Source organism: Triturus cristatus, chromosome 1_1 (assembly GCF_964204655.1).
Source record: "Triturus cristatus chromosome 1_1, aTriCri1.1, whole genome shotgun sequence".
Taxonomy (NCBI): domain Eukaryota; kingdom Metazoa; phylum Chordata; class Amphibia; order Caudata; family Salamandridae; genus Triturus; species Triturus cristatus.
The window spans coordinates 228,868,384-228,884,439 of NC_140579.1; positions in this window are offsets into that span (position 1 = coordinate 228,868,384).

The following is a 16,056-nucleotide window of genomic DNA, read 5'->3' on the forward strand; positions in this document are numbered from 1 at the left end:
CTTCGCGCACCGTGCGCACATGGAGGACATATTATGCGCTTCGTTCTGAAAGGTAATCTTTTGTATCTTCATTAGACTTACATATGCCATGGACATATGGTGCCCTTCGGGCACCATTTGCACACGGGGTGGGGATAGTGTGGATAGTTTTTTTTTTTTTTATTAATTTTTACCGTACGCGTACGGTAAGCGTAATCGGCGTTTTTTCGAAAAAAAATAAAATTGAATTTTTGGCCTTGGGGGTACTTTGGGGACACCATCATCAATGCTAGGTGGTTAGGAACTGAATACATTGCCCCTTTAGATGTTTTTTGCCTTTATTTTTGCTGCCTCACTAAGAGTGCGAGAGAGAAAATGGCGGCCGCCGCTTCCTGGTTTCGTCCGATTCGAATGTTTACTTAGATCTAACAGCCAATCAGAATCGCGCTCGCGCACGGCACCGTACGCGTACGGTAAGCTTACCGTAAGCGCACGGTAAGCGCACCGTAAGCTGCCACAGATATATATATTGATTTAAATGCTATTTTCTCAGGATCTACTGAACAGATTTACACCAAACCTACAAAAGTCACTTCCTTGACCTGAGGACTACCTCTCTGCCAAATTTCAAGTAACTCTGTTCAGCCGTTCGGGCTGTAGCTGTGTCTAAAGGTCCTATGGAAAAATGCATGGGAAAAACGCGTTTTGGGTCCCCCCTTTTTTCTCAGCCCCCGCTTGACGAATCCCCCCGAGACTTTCAGGGTAGGAGCGGAGCGTAGCGCCCCACCTATTTTGAAAATTTCGCGAGGATTCGTCAACCGGCGCCAAACTTATTCCAAATAGAATGTTGCGGATTTCCTATGGAAACAGGGTCCTAACTATAACTATCTACTGGCGACCGCCAGTAGATAATATATATATATATATATATATATATATATATATATATATATATATATATATATATATCAGATCTATCATCTTTGTAAAAAAAACAATATTTTTTTAATCAAATGTATTTTTCAGCAATTCACAAAATGCGATGTTTAAAAACAGTGATTATTATAAAAATGTTAACTAAAGTTTCAATTAATACAAATAAAATCAACATATCTGTGAGTCCTTCTTTTAACATAGTTTGTATAATTGCATTTTATGGGCTAAAAAATGTTTTAAAAGAAGTGTCAGAAAATAAGCTTTTTTACCAAAAATAAAACCTACAAGTCTCTGAGTCTTTTATCAGTTTTTCAGCCCTCGCTCATTTATTATTCACTTAAAACAATACTCTTTTTGTGTCTCCTGGTACCTACCCAGGACACCATTAGTATGAATTTTGTTTAGGGGTACCTGCGAGCTGGCATTATTTTCTTTTCAGTGGAGCCCCGTTGCCTACCCATAGCACCCACAATTACACATTTTTAAGGAGCCGTGGAGGAAGGCTCGATGCCCATACGAACCCAGCCTAGCTCGCTGTTTTAAACTGTAGGTGGGTGCCCAGGTGCCCACCCAGGGCACCCACAATGCTGTGGTCTTTGGGTGCTCTGGTGCGAATCTGGGGCACCCACACTGCTAGTGGTGTTTGGGGCTGTAGGGGGGAACCCCTAGGCTCCTGCAACCCCAGCTGCCCCCCAGCCAACACCATAATGGGCACTGGCGGGAGCCAGCACATTCTCTTTGCTCCTGCACAGGCGGGAGCAGCATTTGTTTGACCCCCCTCACACTGGGCGGAAGCAAAGTTGAGTTCTATGCCCGGGAGAGTGCCAGCAGGGTATGCTTACACTCTCCGAGGCTGAAAACCAAAGTCTCCTGGCTGTGAGCTCCCAGGACACTGTACAATATCAGTGGCCAATACCAGCACAGGGAGGGAGTCACACAGCTGCGCCCCCTTTTAAAACAAATTCAACCCCCAGGGGATGGGGTTCACTAGGCCTGTAGAGGTTCAGTGTGGGAAGCTGCACACATCCTCTTGATTTGTGTATCAGACCCAGAGGGAATGGGTCCCTAAGGCCGCAACAAGGCTCGGGGTGGGCACACGCCCTCTACCCAAATTTAATGATTAGGCCCCAGGGGATGGGGTCCCTGGGACCTGAAGAAGACTCTGGAGGGGGGCCACATGCCCCCTTCCCTTTCTATTAAAGTGCAAACCTCGAAGGATTGGCTTCCCGGGGCAGAAATTGGAATAGGGTATGGGGCACCCCCGCATACCCCCCTCCCCAAATTATATATATCATATTGAACCTCGGGCCCTCGGCCATCTCAGGGGTCATATATATATATATATTTTAAAGGGAAGCCAACATTTTTTTTTTTTAGTGCGATCCTGCGGGTGTGGCGTGAGATCGCAGCAAAAAACACCAAATGAAATTAATTTTTACTCATTTTTAGGACAGGGGCTAATGTCCTCAGAGCCCTGTAATGGCAACCGCAGCATTTTTGTTCACATTGCAGCCAGCCTATCAAAGCACACGCTCCCTTGGGAACTTCACTCTCATAGGAGTGCGATTTCACAAGGGAAAAAAACACCCTAGGTCAATCAGACGCTCTATTTTTTGGAAGCTGAGCTCATGGGACTCTCACAAGAGTACCTCAAACCCAACCGTCCAGATAAACAAATATTTTTCTACCTTAATTTCACAAAAACTTCCAAATGGATGTACACGAAATCACAAAAAACACATTTTCTGGACCAAATTTGGTGTAAGTCTATTCACCAGTTTGGGCTGTGGCCCTTTGCAAAAAAGGCAAAGGAAAATGCATGGGGATATCTGGGTTTGGGACCCCCCCACCACCTTTTTGACAAGCTGTTTCCCAGATCACCCTAAAACTTTCCAGGAAGGAGTTGAGGTGAATGAACATCTATTTTTTAAAGTTTTGTGAATGTTCATAGAATGGTGCAAAAGTTATTAGCAAACAAAAAAACGGTCTTTCTAAGGTAATGTTATATATATGTATATATCTGTATATATTACTCCCAATCCTAGCCCGCTAGTAGTTCACCGGGGCCTCCAGGCATGGACCTCTTGTACGTCTCCAAAACAATCAAACAACTCCAATGTTGTAGTTAGCAATGCTGTAGTTTATTAATACATTAAATTTATAGACTCCATAGCTGTTCAGGCATAGTGCCTGCCATGACGCGTTTCATTCGTCTCACGCAAGCTTGATCACATGACACGCCACATGACAGTGAACAAATAAATAGAAAAGTGTGCACTAATGACTATAAAAAATTGTTACCTCATGAATAAAACTAGAAAACAGACTGCTGTCTCTACACATTATTAACCTCGTATCAATCGTTATTTAGTCATTACAATAAATATGACAGATGATAAAAAACCTCAATTAAAATACGAGTACGTCTTAGGACTGTAAAACATCAAAAAATCTAAAAAGAAATCTAAAAATTATTATTCGCAAATACACAATGCTTAGAAATCTCAACATTAAATTATAGATTGCACGGATTGCTGGATGTCCTTTGTAGCTCCAATCAGATACATGTAAACATCAATCAGAATTATCTCATTTGACATTACTCTCAAATTCATGAATAAAGTGCTAGTGCTGTTAACATACCTCATTCAATTTGCATATAATACATAATTTATAATAAAAAGAAGAGGTACCCTAATTATTCTTGCCTGAACTATATATAGATAGATAGATAGATAGATAGATAGATAGATAGATAGATAGATAGATAGATAGATAGATAGATAGATAGATAGATAGATAGATAGATAGATAGATAGATAACATAGGTAGTTATAGTTAGGACCTTGTTTCTATTCAAAAAGTTTTTTTTGAATAGAAAAAAAATAGAAACAAAACGAAGCGCAGACTCCTGCGCTTCGTTTTCTATAAGCCCCCGGGTGGGTCAGGTCCCAGGGGCAATGTGTAATTATGAAGCAGGGGCCCCCGGGGCCCCCGGAGCCCCAGGGCCTGCCACCACCCCGGGGCTAAAATAATAAAATAGCATGGGGGGGCTCTTGCACACCACGCTGCCCTGGGGATCACCACCTCCTGGGGTATTTTTACATTTTGGGTGGGGACCGCCACCTCCCCAGGGCAACATAAATTAACAGTAAGTGAGCACAGCTCCCGCCCTGCCATAGCAAACACTGCTTTGCTTTTTGGAACCAAGAGTAGGAAACCTGCTCTCGCTTCCAAAAAGCTAAGCAGAACTGCTTTTGGGCAAGGGGAGCTGCATGTTAGCAGCTCCCCTTGCCGGCTCCCGCAGGAGGAGGCAAGCCGACTGGGACCGTGGCGGCATTGGGGCTCCCCCGACGGTCCCCAAATTGAGGGCTGGCCCGGGGGGATAGGGTCCCCGGGGCCTGCAGTGGCTCAGGGAAGGGGGCCCACTCCCTAATAAAAAAAAATATAGCATTGGACAAGCACCAGGGGAGGGGGTCCCCGGGGCCAATGGTGGCCCAGGGAAGGGGGCCATGCGCCCCCCCTTCATAAAAAACAATTTAAAAAACTTTGGCCATGCCCAGTGGATGGGGTCCCCGGGGCCAAAAATGGCCTCAGGATGGCCACTCGGCTCCCCTCCAAAAAAAAAAAAGAAAAAAGGCTGACCAGGCCCCGGGAATGGGGTCCCCGGGGCCATTAGTGGCCCAGGGAAGGGAGGCCCAGCAGCCCCTTCCCGTTTTGTTTTTAAAATAAAAAAGGCTCAGGCCCTGGGGGATGGGGTCCCCAGGACCCAAAAAATACTAAAAGAAGGGGGGCCAAACAGCCCCCCTTCTAAATATATTTTTTTTAAAAAGAAAAGCCAGCATCTCGCCGGAGGCCCTGCCCCGTCCCTGCAACACTCTGCAAACGCGCCCCCTGGCACGTTCTAAATTGGGGGATTAAGTCCCCTTCATTCCTGAGGGTCCCTGGGGGCCAACTAGCCCACCAGGTAACTCCAGTAATCCCCACACAGTGGGATTGCTGAGAGGTGGTCCGAGGCCATGCCCCTTTTTACACCACTCTGCAAACCCGCCTCTTGGCGCACTGCTGGTGGGGCGATGAGGTTCTCTTGTTTCATGAGGACCTCAGGACACAAGTGGACTTCATCCAGAGGAGAAGCAGTGCACCAGGAGGCGCATTTGCAGAGTGGTGTAAAAAAGGGCGAGTGACCTTGGACCACCTCTCAGCAATCCCACTGTGTGGGGCTTACTGGTGGTACCTGGTGGGCTAGTTGGTCCCCAGGGACCCTCAGGAGGCACGGGGACTTCATCTCCCAACCAAGAGCATGCCAGGAGGTACGTTTGCAGAGTGGTGGGCAAAGAGGGCATGGCCTGCTATGAGAACTTAGTAATCCTGTCGTGTGGGACTTACTGGAGATAATAGGAGTGGTAGTTGGCCCCCAAAGATGTCCTTGGGGGCCGACTATCCCTCCTGCTGCCTCCAGTAAGTCCCACACAGTGGGACTGCTAACAGTTCCTCGGAGGCCACGGCTCCCTTTCTCCACCACTCTGCAAACGCGCCTCCTGGTGCACTATGGGTTGGGGTATGAAGTCCACTTTACTCCCGAGGGACTTTGGCGGCCAAGTAGCCCTCCTGGTACCTCCTGTAAGTCCTACGCAGCGGAATTCCTGAGCGCTGGTTGGAGGCCCAGCCCCCTTTCTCCAACACTCTCCAAACGCGACTACCAGTTAAAGAAGCATTTGTAATGTAATAGGCCTCGCATTTGCAAAAGTTAGAGCTATTATCGTTGCAAATCTAAAAGTGTTTTATTCATGTTTCTTGGAGTGGATGTAGGTTGTGTGTAGGGAAATTATGTGGTATGTTGTGCAGTGAAATTATGTGGATAGAAAGTATGTGATATTTGGTGTATAGGAATCATGTAGAGTGGGATTATGTGCTATGGAGAGTAATTATGTGGTATGGTAGCCTGTGTTGTGGAGTGGTAACCTCAGGTTTAGTCTTCCTCCTTTCCATAGATACTAAACTATAAACTCAATGAATCAAAAAAAAGGAATCACTGAGGTGCACTTCTGGACCTAGTCAGAGGTAAGAGTAGGGCCACCGGAAATATGCGACTGTTTGGCTGCACCAAATTTCGCACAATTACACATTTTCCGCATTAGCCACATAATTCATCATCTGCTGCCTAATCTGCAGATTTGAACAAAAAAAGCCTTGTTTCTAGCTCAAACGGCTCAAAAGTTATAAAAATGTAGCGACACGTGTAACAGCGTGGTGGAAGGTCCTTTGTAGACCTCGAATGGTCACCTGTGACTAATTGCTAAATGTGGGTGTTAAATTGGTACTAATGGTGTGCAAGCCACTCTTGTTTCTTTCTGCGCCTCTCTTGCCTCTTTCTGCATTTCTGTTGCTTCTTTCTGCACCTTTCTTTCTTTTTCTATACTTCTCTTGCCTCTTTCTACACATCTCTTCTACTTTCTGCACATCTTTTGCCTCTTTCTGCCTCTCTGTTGCCTCTTTCTGCACCTCACTTGCTTCTTTGTGCATCCCTCTTGCCTCTTTCTGCACCTCTTACCTCTTTCTATACCCCTCTTATCTCTTTCTGCACCCATCTTCCGTCTTTCTGCACCCCTCCTGCCTCTTTCTGCACCTGTCCTTTTTTACACACTTCTTTTGTTTCTTTCTGCAACTCTTTTCCTTCTTTTTGCACCCCTCCTGCCTCTTTCTGCACCTCTGTTCCTTCTTTCTGCACTTCTTTTGTTTCTTTCTGCACTTCTCTTGTTTCTTTCTGCATTTCTTTTGTTTCTTTCTGTACTTTTCTAGTCTCTTTCTGCACCCCTCCTGCCTCTTTCTGTAATGTTTTGCCTCTTTGTGCACCTCTCCTACCTTTTTCTTCACCGCTCTTGCCCCTTTTTTTTACCTCTATTGGTTCTTTCTTCACTGCCCTTGCTTCTTTCTGCACTTCTCTTGCTTCTTTCTATACCTATATTGCTTCTTTTGGCAATTCTCATACCTCTTTCTGCACTTCTCTCCCTGTTATGTTATGTTATGTTATGTTATTTATTCTTTTGTATAGCGCAACGGTTACTCAAAAAGAGTGTCCCGGCGCTTTTAGGTAAGAGGGGTCCCTTATTACTGTACCCCTCCTGCCTCTTTCTCTATCTTTTGTGCCTATTTGTACACCTCTGTTGGTTCTTTCTGTACTGCTCTGGCCTCTTTCTGCACTCCTCTTGCCTCCTAGAGCCCCTCTTTTGCTTCTTACTGCACTTCTCTCTCCTCTTTCTGCACCCCTCTTGCCTCTTTCTGCACCTGTTATTTCTTTCTGCACTTCTATTGCCTCTTTCTGCACCTCTCTTGTGTTTTTCTGTACCCCTGTTGTCTCTTTCTGCACTTGTCTTTCCTCTTTCCGCACTTGTCTTGCTTCTTTCCACACCTCTCTTGCTTCTTTCAGCAATTCTTCTGCCTCTTTCTGCACCTCTGTTGCCTCCTTCTACACCTCACCTGCTTCTTTCTGTACCCCTCTTTTCTCTTTCTGCACCTCTCTTGCCTTTTTCTGCACCTTTCTGCCTGTTTCTGCACCTCTCTTGCCTCTTTCTGTACCTCTGTTGGTTCTTTCTGCACTTCTCTTGCTCTTTCTGCACCCCTCCTGCCTCTTTCTGTACCTCTCTTGCGGTGCACCTCTTACCTTTTTTTTCACCGCTCTTGCTTGTTTTTGCACCTCTGTTGGTTCTTTCTGCACTGCTCTTACTTCTTTCTGCACCTCACTTGCCTCTTTCTACACTTCTCTTGCTCCTTTCTACACCTGTTGCTTCTTTCAGCAATTCTCTTGCTTCTTTCTTTACTTCTTTCTTCTTTCTGCACCCCTCCTGCCTCTTTTTGCACCTGTTGCCTCTTTCTGCACCTCCCTTGCCTCTTTCTGCACTTCACTTGCTTTTTTCTGCACCTCTCTTGCCTCTTTCTGCACCTCTGTTGCTTCTTTCTGCACTTCACTTGCCTCTTTCTGCACCTCTGACTTAGAGATGGTTTTAATCCCCCTGCCCTTTTATATACTAGGGCCTCACAGGGGAGATCATGCCAATCACAGGTGTACCCCAACCCATAGTGTACCGTAGTATAGGTAGGTGTTTTCACTGTATTCTAAGTGTCTTTCAGCATAGCACTGGATCCGGGACTGGTTAGTCAGAATCAGTTACCGCCAGTACCAGTCAGCAAAACGTTGGGGGCACTGGATGACTTTGCAACAAGGCCTCTTTCAGCACCTCTGTTGGTTCGTTCTGCATATCTCTTGCTTCTTTCTGCACCTTTCTTCATCTTTCTGGACTTCTGTTGCCTCTTTCTGAATTTCTCTTGCTTCTTTCTGTACCTTTCTTCATCTTTCTGACTTCTGTTGCCTCTTTCTTAATTTCTCTTGCTTCTTTCTGTGCTTTTCTTCCTCTTTCTGCACATGTCCTACCACTGTAGGTATAGTTAGAAATTAGCATTTAAAAAACCTTTGAAATTCACTGAAAAAAACCATAGATTTGAAGGACGTTATAGTTAGGAATTAGCACTTAAAAAACCTTTGAAATTCACTGAAAAAAACATAGGTTTGAGGGATGTTATAGTTAGAAAATAGCATTTAAAAAGCCTTTGAAATACACTGAAAAAACCATAGGTTTCAGGGATGTTATAGTTAGAAATTAGCATTTAAAAAACCTTGGAAATTCCCTGAAAAAAACATAGGTTTCAGGGACGTTATAGTAAGTTGGACATTTAACTCGTACAAAACCAGAGTAATTCGGCCGTATAGTTAGTTGAGCTAACTATAACTCGCGCCCCACCAATGCACTGCTGATGATGTCACATATCACATCATTCATGACATGGTCGAAATTGATGACTAAGATTGACTAAGACACCTCCAGGCCAGGTTTTGCGGTTTGCCAGAGGCCAGACGTCAGACGCCGTGCGAGTGATCGACTGAGTGAGAGCAAGGAGGCTCCTCTCCCTTACGGCCTCACCACTCGGCTGTTGCCGCCGTTGTTGCCGGGGACCCACCGATCCATCGACTCTCGTCTGAGCTCTTTTGGGGGCTTCTCGCTTTCTTTACGCTGAGCTCATTGTTGTTGCATTTTGGGTCTTGAACTGTTCTGGGTCTGTGTTGGAGTCTCTCTGCCCCAGTGGATTGAGTCGTTCTGTTGACTGGACTTGGTGTTTCTTTGGGGTATTAACGTCGGCGGGACTGCGAGGTCCAGCAGCCCGCGTTCATTCTCACCCTCAGCTGTGCCTCTTCCCGCCCGCCCGCCCGGACCAAGGGCGGGCCCGTTTAAGCTCGTCGGAGACCAGACCGGACCAGATCGGGCCAACCCTCTTTTATCTGCTTCCCCGGGACCTAATCTGTAAGTACTTTCTCTACGAGGATTATTTACCTACATTATCATGGCCCGGAGGGAGAGCAGAAGCAGAGCGGTTAATGGAAACCTAACTGGGACTTTGGACAACTTTATCATTAGAGCTAACTCTGTAATAGATCAGGGGATCGTGCTAATGGAGCGGCGGGTCTCACAAGATTTAGCCATCGCTACAAGGTCATCCATGGGGTATATTGCTAATGCATGGACACCTGAACCCCATGGACAAACTAGCGGTAATGGTGCCCCTGTGATCTCTGAAACCATGTGTATTTCATCGGCTGCCCAAGATCTGGACTATACTACCCCGGGGGAGCAGTCCATGGTTTCGGATTTATTAGTGTCATCATCCCACATGCTACCTACGGTGGTTAGTCCTGCTAAGACTTTTAATACCAGGCAATTACGGGAGAGACGCCAAGGGGCGATTCCAAAGCGTAAACAAGGGCAGGTTGATGCCAATGGTGGTAAGAAAGGGAAGACGTCCAAAAAATTGTATAATACCGAAGCTGCAGACAATGTTAGGGAGCAGGCTGTTACTAACCCCACGGATACCTTAACCGCACCAGTAGAACATTAAACATGTACGGGAGTGGTATCCCAGTGTGAGGGCAATAGTGTGGGGGTAAGGGCGATGATGGAGGACCCCATTTTGGTTAAAATGGGTGACTTATTTAGACTCCTCCTTCGCCCAGTTGAAGATAGATTAACAAAGATTGAACAGCAGCTTAATAAGATTGAGCTTGTATCACTGGAAATTGAAGATTCCCTAAAAAAGGACACCATGCCTAGGGATATTGTACCATCAAATGGCTTTCGGGGGAGGAATGTTGTCATAGAACCTATACCCTCTTCAGTTCCTACCATAGTTTTACCGGCCCTAGTTGCTCCTTCACCTAAGATACCAGTGGTAGCAGCAACTAAGAATCCAAGGGAGTGCAAACCGGTTCAGCCCAAAGAGGGAGCCGGGGCTTTAATAGCTCAGGCCCCTATGGGTGAAACTATCATTGACCTGCCCCCGGAAGCGAGCCCATATTTGGTTGTTTTAACAGGGGTCCCTGAATTGAGTAAGCCAGGTCAAGAATCATTTATGGCCTTAAAGAATAAAGTTGCTGACTGGCTTAATAAATTCAGACCACTACCCCCGCACATTTCTAGTAAAATACTTATGGTACGGAGGGTGTCCTGGGTGGGACATTTGGCTAAGGATATTAGGGGTGATTGTGTCCTTGTTAATTTTAGGGACCCTAGGACTGTGGAGTATATTTGTAATTGGAAAAATCATAGTCCAGGAGCTACCATACAATCTCTCCCATTGTCCTATTTTTATCCCCCCAATAATTTTTCAACTTTTGCAGATGAGTGGACCCAAGTACAGCGAAGAGGGAAGGGAATGGCCAATAGGGGTTGGCAAGTGCACCCTCCTGTTTTGAGTCAAATTCCTATTCAAAATTGGTTTAGCGGACTGGAGGCTGTTGATTGACAACAGGCTTATGGGGGAGTACCCTCGGGTACTTTTTCCCCCTCATGCAGTAGTAGTATCAGCCTTTGTAGAGTAGTTCAGTGTGTATGTCCTGAATCGCCAACTGTAATCACAGCGATTCTGGGGGGTAATATAGAGAAAGGACGGGGTCCCGTTGTGGTAACTACCGAGAGGGCCGGGGGCACTATCAATATAGCGGGGGAGGAACCGGGGAGGGCAGAGTTGGGTTCCGAGAATCTAAGGTTTAATAAAGGTCAGGAGTACTCGCCATGTTCCATTGTCAGTTGGAACATCGCTGGATTAGCTGCTAAAGGCGATAATCCGGGTTGGGCTGAGTTTATTAGCTCTCATGACATTATATGCTTCCAAGAAACCTGGTGCAAGGAAAGTGTCAGCTATCCCGGCCATGTCTCATTTAATCTACCAGCCCCTGCATCGTTATCCGGTAGACCGAAGGGAGGGCTCCTGGTTTTGGTTTCCGTTAACATCCCAATCGAAGTTAAAAGATACCTGATCGTTGGTGTCCATTCCCACATCTTGTGGTTATCGGACAATCAGGGCCCTAATACTATTTTAATAAATGTATATAATAACGTCTTCGATAGCACGAGGCATAAAGCCATGAATGATTTAGGGGCTGCCCTAGACGATTTAATTACAGGGGACAATATTGATTTTAATTTTATTTGGGTAGGGGATTTTAATATACCCACTTGTATTTTTTCGACCTTGGGGGTTTGTGGGGTTAAGAATCATTTTGAGGAAGATGATTTGCACTTCCCACATAATCTATACGGGGATTCCCTGAATAAACTATTGGCATCCCTTGATATGGAAATTTTAGAAAACGCTAAGAGCGAACAGGGGGATACAATCCCTACATTCACGGGAAGGAACGCAAACACAGTGATTGATCACATTTGCGTGTCATCTAATATTACTTCACTGTGCAAGCCACCTAAGGTCAGAGATTATATGTTAAGTGACCATAATTGTATCATCACTGTTATCACTTTGTGGAAGGATAGAGTTCTCCCTTCTGATCGTTTTGTGATGAACATCGAAGCCCACAGACCCAATGGTACAAGAATTAGATGGAAAGGAGAAAAAGCTGAAGGAGTTATCAAATCCATAGTTAAGGACTGTCGAGAAGAAATTCTTGCTATCCTTGACAGCGATCATAAAGCTGATGACATCGTGAAGGATTTTATATCTATTTATAAAGTCATTGAAAATAAATTTACTGAAACGGTCCCCGGGAAATTAGCTCCCAGGAAAGGTTGGTTCGATCATGCCTGTACCGCAAAGCTATCAGAGCTTACGCAGGGCTTGGCCATCAGGCCAAGAGATATGAACGTTGTTAACCAACACAGGCAGAATTACAAGATAGAGGTTAAACGGCGCAAGAAGGAGTTACAGCAAGAGGCTTGGGACAAATTGACACAGGCAGCTGAGACATCTAACTGTGCTCTATTTTGGGCAACAGTTAACTGCCCTTTTCTTAAAGATGATATGGTCCCAGAACTAACCTCTAATGTCAACAAGGCTACATGGGTAACTCATTTTTCCACCATTTTTAACACTAATATACTGCCAGATGATAGTAGTGGACCTTGGTCCTCTATCCCGTTGGATGTTACCACCGCAGAGGTTATATTGAGTATTAATGCTAGCAAAGGGGGCAAAGCACAGGGACCGGATGGGGTCCCTATTGATGTTTATAAAGCTGTGCCTGAGATGTGGGGACCTCTGCTAGCCAATGCATTTAATGCTGCTGTAAGTGATGGGGTGCCACCAACCTGGGAGGAATCTTTTATAATTCAAATTTATAAAAAAGGTGATAGAGGGGATGTTAAGAACTACCGCCCTATCTCCCTACTAGATTCCTCGGTCAAAATTATGAGTAGGGTTCTATTGGTAAGGCTGGAACAATGGGCAGAAGATAATGGGATTTTGGCTAGTACCCAATATGGTTTTAGGAAGGGGCGTGGAACCGTGGACCAGTGTTTAAATTTAAACCTCCTTACAGGCTAAAACGGTTCCCTTTATCTCTGCTTTGCAGACCTAAGTAGTGCCTTCGATTTTGTTGATCATTCGATTCTTTGGGCCAAATTGTTAGAAATGGGCGCGCCAGAAGGAATCGTCTTTTTTCTTGCCCAATTATATACCAATCTCCGAACTAGTATACAATATGGTACTAATGGGGAGTGTACGACGAAGTTTAGGCTTCGCCGTGGGATTAGACAAGGATGTGTTCTTGCCCCACTTCTTTTCACACTTTTCATTAACGAGGTAGATGTTGTTTTAAAGGGGGTGAGCGCTGATGTTCCTAAGATTAATGGCCTTGACGTACCGGTACTGTTATATGCAGATGATGCCGTGTTACTGGCAAGGACCCCATTAGGGCTTCAACGTTTGATGGATAGTTTCTCTATTTTCATTGAGAATAGGAAACTACTCATCAACAAAACTAAAACTTTTATCATGACTTGTGGGGCAGGGTCTAGGAGACCTCAATCCTATTTTTTAGACGGGCACAAGGTCCAACAAGTAGATAAATGCTGTTATTTGGGAATCATATTTGCAAAGGACAGTAGATGGTCCCATGAAACCACCAATGTGCGGACAAAAATGGCAAAAAGTGCCCATGGAGTTTTTAAATATGCGGCTAAATTAGGAGAAAGACGTATATGGGACATGCTACAAATTTATCAAGCACGTAGCGTGTCCACTGCCCTTTATGGAGCAGGGGTTTGGGGATATACATCGAACAGTACTTTGCAAGTGGAGGAAAATCTTTTCCTCAAAAGGCTCCTGTGCTTGCCTAAGTCAGCCCCTAATGAATTAATCCATAGAGAGCTAGGGATCCACCATTTGTCCGATTTGATCTCCTTAAGGCCACTCATGATGTGGCGATCTGTATGGTTGAAGGAAGAGACCTCTTTAAATAGAGCAGTTGTAACTGATTGTCTCTCCCTTGATAACTATCTCAACATCCCGTGGCTAAAATATGTTGTCTCCAGTTTCCGAGATATCTATGGTATAGATATTACTGTGGATTGCTATGCTGCTTCTGTTTTGTCAAAACCTGAGATGAAGAATATATTTTTGACCTACCAGGGGGAGAAACTGAAGGAAAGCACTGGTCAACTAGTTACTCGTATATTTTATAACAAATTTGTGGATGGAGATGGCTATCAAATCTATCTCAGTAATGTAACTAGAGCATCTCACCGGTTTGTACTGACCAGATTAAGTTTGGGTATTGTACATAATCTGGTAGCCTTCCCCTCCTCTAAATTACATCCTGTTGGTCCCTGTCCCTGCGATGGCATCCCAGCACAAAGCACTTTACATCTACTTTTGATATGTAAAATGTACCATCATTTACGAACACATTTTTTAAAACCTATTTTTGTAAAATATGGTGTACGTACCGTGCACGATTCAATGAAACTGCTTTTTAATATGTATGAAGTAGATATTTGTTTTTTTACTGCTACCTACCTTCTTAAATGTATCCAAGTAAGGAAAAGCATGATGTTTTAATTATTCGGATGGCTCAGTTATATTATTGTACCCTGTAATTATTCTATATGGTGATGTTATGTAGTTTACATGTGCTTTTATGGTCATTTTTGCAATGTATCGAATAAAGCTTTATGACTGACTGACATGGTCAGTGACATCATTGATGACATCTCAAATGACATCACTCATGTCATTTGATTAGCAAGTGCTGTCCCTGCCGAGTTGAAAAATGACAAAAGTGTTTTACCACTCCAGGCACAGTATTACAGCTTCGGGTTGGTAAAATACTATCCAAGGAAACCTGGAATGAATTAAAGCAAACCCTGAAATGTGTTTTGCTCTTATAAGGGCTTGTCAGATAGGTATAGCTTTGTCCAGACACAAGGGACCAACTAGTAGAAATCATAACCAGGGCCAACAGCATTATGCAGCAGTGGAGGGAAAAATTATACTGGAGGGTTGTTTAAGGAGTTTATCAGTCTTACACTTGATAACACAGTCTAGGCAATGTTCGTACCTCATTAGTGCCAGTTTAAAATCCAAATACAGCAATAGGCAACAAAAGGTTGACCAGTCACATTTTGAAAAGGGCCTTCCACTGTGCAGCAACACGTGTTGTTGTTTTTTTAGTAACATTTGAATCATTTGAGCTAAAGCAAAAGTTTTTTGTTAAAATCTGCAAATTATAGAGCAGATGATGGATTATGTGGAAAATGCAGCAAATCCATAATTATGCGAATCAGCTGCAGCAGATAAACACATAATTCCATTGGTCCTGGTTATATTAATGTTTTGAAAAGTTTAGAATTATACTGGTTGCTCCCATGTGCCCAACATACTTTGCAATATATATAGTATATATATTAACAGAAAAAAAAGATTAAAGGGCCGTTATTGTTAGATGAAAATGTAAGTAAAACTCGCCATTTTAAACAAACAAAACCACTGGAATTCACCGGTTATAGCTATCTCAGGTAACTATAACTGGAGCCTCAAAGTAACTATAAGTTGTGCCCTCACCATGCACAGTGGTTTCATCAATGATTTCATTTCAGATGTTGCAGTCATGTTTGTCAGTCATGTTTTCAATGATGTCTTAGGACTTGTCACAAGCAATGTGACAAGGGAGGTAATTAGCAATGCATGATGAGGTCAGATCTGCAGCGCATTCCTAAGGGGGCAGGGCCTCCCGACGATGTCCCTTATATATTACTTTTAACTTTTTTTTCAGGACTCCTAAGTCCTAAGATGGCTGTTGCTATATTGATGTTGGTGTGGTGGCAGCAAATCAGATCTCTTCTTGAGATCTATTGGCTTCCCAGATCCTCCGTGGCATGAACTATCTATAAATGTTTAGGCTTAATTTCGCAAAACCTACTGAACAGATTTGCACGAAATCATCAAAATAAATCTTTCTTAAGCATGCTTTCTGCCAACTTTGGTGTGAATGATTTCAGCGCAGCTTATGCGGTATTGCTAGTGAATATTCCTTTGGGAAAATTATTGGCCCCCGCTTCACAAATCACCCCGAACTTATCCAGGAAGAAAATAAAGTGGAAGATTTGTTTTTTTGGAACGTTTTGTAAGGATTTGTAAAACAATGCCAGGATTATTAGCAAACCAAGAAAAGCTTTTCCTATGCAAACACAATCCTAACTATTACTACCCAGTGGCAACCACAACTTGGTTATTTATTTGTTAATTTATATGGATAAATATATTTGTGAGAAATTGGGTTATTGGTTGAGGAGGGTGAAA